The sequence below is a fragment of the Trachinotus anak genome, unplaced genomic scaffold (genome assembly GCF_046630095.1).
Source record: "Trachinotus anak isolate AG129_WGS33_773 ecotype Australia unplaced genomic scaffold, CSIRO_AGI_Tana_v1 ptg000009l, whole genome shotgun sequence".
Taxonomy (NCBI): Eukaryota; Metazoa; Chordata; class Actinopteri; order Carangiformes; family Carangidae; genus Trachinotus; species Trachinotus anak.
The window spans coordinates 14,112,858-14,118,857 of NW_027273860.1; the positions used below are offsets into that span (position 1 = coordinate 14,112,858).

At 41.9% G+C, this 6,000-nt stretch overlaps 1 protein-coding gene across 1 annotated transcript in view; it reads right to left on the reverse strand.

Moving 5' to 3' along the window:
* The window catches only part of ctnnd2a (catenin (cadherin-associated protein), delta 2a), a 249,987-nt gene extending 244,408 nt beyond the window's left edge, over nucleotides 1–5,579 (reverse strand). Inside the window, exon 1 of the mRNA XM_071485479.1 lies at nucleotides 3,109–5,579. The gene's annotated coding sequence lies outside the window, so the exon portion shown is untranslated. The remainder of the gene's footprint in view (nucleotides 1–3,108) is intronic.
* Nucleotides 5,580–6,000: the final 421 nt, after the last annotated feature.

Here is a 6,000-nt window from a genome sequence, read left to right on the forward strand (position 1 = left end):
GACTGATAATGAAAGACGCAGTCAATATTTGGACCAATAATAACTGTGACCATAGCTTTATTTTTACTATATTGTGACAAATGAACAGCAACAGATGTTGCCTCTAGACTGGGCTTGTGTAACAACCCAAAGAGGCAGCATATTTGACACTGGGATTCATAGTTCCTCTGGAGGAAGGTCATTTGTGCATTTTCAACATCAAATCTAATCTAATCTAATCTAATCTCATCCAATATTTAGTTTCTTAAACACAAATGAAAACTGTCTGCCATTGAGCAGACATACACTTGTTTCAGGAACATTTCCCAATCAAATTAAAACAGAGATTTGGGATGTGTCTAAGATAAGATTGTGCTTTATTAGTCCCACAGTGTGGAAATTTGCAGTCTTACAGGAGCAACGTGGACAGTACAAAAAAGAGCTGCTAACTGTCAATAACAAATACTAAAAAATTAAAATCTTTTGCCTGCGTTAAAATAATAAATGTCCAGTGTGACACAGTGGGGAAGAACTTTTTGGTCTTGGCCTTGAGGTCAGATTTAAGTACATAGTAGCACACCTGGACGTGGTAGAAACTCATTGTTTGGCTGATTGACAGGTGCTCCAGGTACTGCTGGTGTAGGACAGTCTCCATGCTCACAGTGCTGTCTTACATGCCACATGAATTATGAACATTCCTGGAACAAGTGAAGGGAGAAAAGATGGAAATAGTCTCATCCTACTGGAAGATTTCTTTCTTGTTATGAAATATGGATAAAATGAGATGATAAGATGAAATTCCATTGCTGACATCAAAAATGTTACAATGCTCAGAGTCCTTAGACTACAATTACTATACTGCATCCTTTGTCAAATGTCTACATTAAAGCAGACATTAAAGGTATTAAATTAAATTAAATTAAAGGTAAAACCATGAAAATGAGTGGAGAACAGGATGACAATGCTCCCATCCATGGTGCACGAGGGGTCACTGTCTAAGTCAATCACATACTATGGCCTTCAGTCACCAGATCCCAACCCACCTGCACACCTATGGGGGATTTTTGGACGAATATGTTAGACAGCGCTCTCCACCACAATCAGCAAAACACAGCGTGAGGGAATATCTTTTGGAAGAAGGTGTCCATCGCTCCAGAATGGTTCAGAGATTTATAGAATCAAAGCCAATGAGCACTGAAGCTGTTCTGGCAGCACAGGGTGGTCCAACACCTTACTAAGACACTTTATGTTGTTTTTTTAATTTGTCAACCATCTTCATTTGATGTGATCGGCATTACACCACACCCAACTTTTACTCTTTGATGATGAAAGAATCACATTTTTAACAGTTACAGTATTTTCAAACCCTCCCTGCCCCTGCTCTGTTACAGAGAGGATAACTATAATTCAATGTCTTCCCTTCTCATCAGCACTACTCTATGAGGCAACTGCCGGGCCAGCTCATCCTGGCAACTCTTTGGACTGTCGTCAGCACTCCATCCTGTGAATGCCTGCCAGCAGCCCCTCCATCCGATCAATAGGCACCGGCGGCTAGCTTTCCCCCCTTTGCTCTCTCTCTCTCCCTTTCTTTCTCTCCCTCTCTCAGCTACCACAGTATAAAGACTGTTCTGTTCTGCCGGTGCAGCATAGTGATTAGGCATTAGGCCTGTGCTGCTGTGTGAATTAGCTTAATCTGTGTCCATGATGAAGGACAAGGCGTTTCATGCCCACTGGAGACATTCACTGGACATAAAAGAAGCTAATCTTTAGGAAATATAGAGAGGGGATGAGTGTGTGTGTGTGTATGTGTGTGTGAGGGAGACAAAAATAGTTGACACAGTTCCCACAGTGATTGGTCTTTTGTAACGCTTCTTATCCTTCAACAACAACAAAGAGAAAATCTATTGAAGTTTTGAAGATGTGCGGCTCGTGAGCAAGGAGTGTGTTGTACAGTCGTCACTTACAGTACTGGAAAAGTGGATAACATGCTGACTTAAACAGACTGAGCAGTGAGTGTCTGTGGAGGATATGGAAGGGAGAAAAAAATCTATATCCTACACCAGAGGTCAGTTTAAGGGGAATTAGAGGGGATTGTATACTTCTTGTTACACTGCTGCTTACCTGGCCACAGAGGACGCTGCTCAAAGTACGAATCTCAACCCAAAGTTTTTTATATTTTCAAAGCAACATGAAACAAAAGACAAATGTTTTACTGTGAGCATACACTAATACCTTTTCCCTTTACATCTGTGCCTCTGCTGTGCATCATGCACCTGTGCTGACATGCAGTAGGCTGAACATGGACCCACAGCATGCTTAACAGCAGCCCAGCCCTCCTCCTCCTCCTTTTCCTCTCCCTAACATCGTCTGCTGGATATATTGTACGCCCTTGACAAACTGCCAGCACACAATCCCCCCTACTGCAAATGTCTATTGATCAAAGCACAAGTACGGCTGTGGGGAAGGTATGGAGTCTTACCCATACTCTTGCCTTTCTATCACCTATCATACCCCAGAACCATACAGACAACAGGAAATTCCATAAAACTTAATGTGCATCAGCAGACAATGACATTTATGAGCAATATAGGGTGCTATAATACCTGAGGCACAGATTAATTATGCACCAGACTATACCATAGCAGCATGTCCCGATGTTTTTAAAGATATAACAATAGCCATTCTGGTTGTGGAGTTGTCAAAACAAAATAATAGTCATCTGGTGAGGAAGAGTAACCATACCCCCTTTGTTTACACGGTGCCTTTCCACCACTTTTACGCACAACCAGTGGTGAATTTGGGTCAGCAGTCAGCTTGAGCCAAATATCTGTAGTGCTGGGTAATCTGAGCACAGCCGGACGCTTGTTTCTGAGAGGAGCTGCGCAGCAAGCTTGTTATCAAAAGCAGGACATCATTTTTAAATCAGCAGTTTCTCCAAATCATCCAGCATGCATGATCCAGAAGTCATGTTCACATTTCCGAACATGCATCTCCAGATTGCAAAGGCACATTCCACTCTGATAAATAACAAGGGGCTAAAAACACAGGCGTCCTAAGACATGCCACCTTCTCCATCTCTGTCCAGTTATATTATAAGTGTAAAGCAGGGAAAATAACGCGATGACTTACCGAAATGAGATCCTGGCCACTGTCAGCTACCGGCTTCCCTTGCTTTCCCTTCTGTACCTGGTCCGCTGCCCCTTCAAGTCAATCCGCAGTGTGCTCAGATCAGAACGGAGCGGTGCGCCTTTTCGCTGTGTCCTGCGTCCAGAGTTGCCGGGGATGGAGAGACCATTTGCCGGGATGCTGGGACGGGGGTGCAAGGCTGAGGCATCCGCAGGGACTAGGAGAAGGATGTGGAAGAGATGGAAGAGGAAGTGGAGGAGGAGGGGGAAGGGACTAGGCGCTGGGTACGAAAGTGAGAAAGAAAGAAAGAAAGAAAGAGAGAGAGAGAGAGAGAGAAAGAGAGAGAGGGGGGAGAGACCAGCAAAGCACTGCAACGACGGGGAGGCAACACCATCGGAAAGAAGGAAGACAGTGGCTCTGTCTACCTCCCGCACACACGCAGCATCGCCATCATACCCAGATATGGAGCGCCATCTTCAGGTGGCGTGTAGCAGGAGGAGGTTGGGTGTTGCCTCATACATGTGATGTGTGTTATGTGTTCATATTCACACTGTGATTTCTTTGCCACCTCTGGGGTGTCAGTGTAGTTAGGGGGAACATTTAGGGCGTACTGCATCACTGTTTTTGCTGTGACTCTATGTGATTCTACAGCTGAATAAGCGCTGTGTTTTGCACCTGTGTGCTTGGCCTGTGAGCATGTCATTTCAGGGCCTCATAGAAAGTCATCCATGGCACCAATTAGTCCTTCGTGACAACCCCCGCCCCCATCACACACACACACAAGCATTGATTTATTTCCTTGAGACCTACCTTAACCTTAAACATGACCATAACCACTATATGCCCAGCCCCCAACTCTCACCCTGAGCATAACCTTAACCTTTAACCAAGACCAATGTGAGGTGAGTCTTCATAATGTGACTTTGGAGACAGTATATCTCTCTGCAATATCACCACTGCCACCACCCCCAGTCCCACTCATGTTGCAGTTGAACACATAGCCTACGCACTCTACGGCAATAGGACTGTCATTCGCACACCTGGATTATATGAGAAGCCGTCTGTGCCAAAATTGAATACTTCACTTGCACATACGTATACATACCTGTACTAAGCACTGGCACATACATGCATACTGTCACGTATATATATGCATATACATATACAGCGTGAGCATGTTAGTATGTGTGCATTTCAGTGTGTATTAATATGAGTGTCAGAATGCATCTGTCAGCGTTAAATTTGGATGTACAGGGGGATCCAAAAGTGTGAGACTACTTTCTGTGGTCACTCCACGAGTGTGAGAATTTATTTGTTTATGTAAGCATATGTATGAGTGTGAAAATGGATGTACCGTGTTTATAAAAGCATCTATGTATACGGGTATGACAATGTATGTATGTGTGTGTCAGAATGTATTTATGTTTGGGCTCGAGTATGTTATATATGTCTGTGCTTAAAATGTATGTGTGATACATAAGGTTGTATGTATGTACTGTATATGTGTGGTTAAGTATGTATGTATCTGGAAGGCACCATATTTAAACTTGAAGTTGCTGGCACAAGGTAGCACACCAACCGCCAACAGACATAAAGAAGAAGGAGCTGAGACACAGGTTGAGTAGAGATGTGCAAAGCAGTTCTTTTCAAAACTGAATCACTAGCGTCAGTTCATTAAAAAGATTAATTCAAAAGATTTGTTGACCGGATCGTTCAGTGCTTGACTGGAGCTCAGATTGTGTAGTCCCACTCACTGACCTGAAACATGGCCAAACGATGTACTGTATATAACATTCGTTTACCCAAAAGATTTGTTCTTTTGAATGAAATGTTCATGAATGACACATGACTATCACTCAGTCAGGAGGAAGGAAAACCAAAGTTAACTGTCTGTCCCCAACATGAACATGTACATTCTCACACTCATGCACATACACACTGAAATGCACAGATACACACACACTCACACTCATTTACCCTAATGCTCTTGCGTAATGCATTCATGTGCATGTATGTGTGTGTTTTTATATATTTATGTATGCATGGACTTGCATGCCTTGCCATGTCTGTATGTATACGGATGTATGTATGTATGTACTGTATATGCATGAAAATACGCATATGTGCGCAAGTACTTAGTATCAGTATGTGTAAGTGAAGTATTCAATTTTGGTCCAGCCAGCTTCTCATAGCTTCCCAAGGTCAAGAATTGTTGAGTATTTCAAACATGTACATCCATATATGTTCTGCAAAGTCAGTCCTGCATTAAGTAGCTTCTCTTTGTTCTTCTGTGCATGTTTGATTATAATATTTATATAATATCTCAAAATTAACGTAGCTTTTATGTATGTACATGTGCCACCATAGCACCACTAATAAGTAAGCCAAGTATTTATTTTTTTTCGTTTATCCAATATGATCAGTCTATTTCAAAAACAAAAGCATAATATATGTGAATGTATTTCTCTTCTTCCAAGTATTGTTGTGGTACAGCTTGCATTGAACTCTGTACAGCAGAAATTGCATATTTTTTCCAACCCAAATGAGTTTGTTGTGTTATTATAGTGATGGGATAGAAGAAATGCTGCAAAAAAAAAATTAGTTTGGGGACCAAAATTTGTTAAACCAGTATCCTCAGACAGAGGTTCAGTGTATTAGATCTACTGATACCAGACACTCTTTTCATTCTTCCATATCACACAGTTAAGTATAGTATGCAGCGCCAATCAGCAAAGTAGAGTGTATTGCATAAGTAAGCTAGCAGAGGTAAAACACCTTTTTTGCTCAGATGCGAGAATTAACACTGTATACATGATACAATTTGCAATTCAGGTGTAAATACGTTTTTATTTGTATTATGAATGTTATGTTCTAGCAAAGCATGTCACATATCAT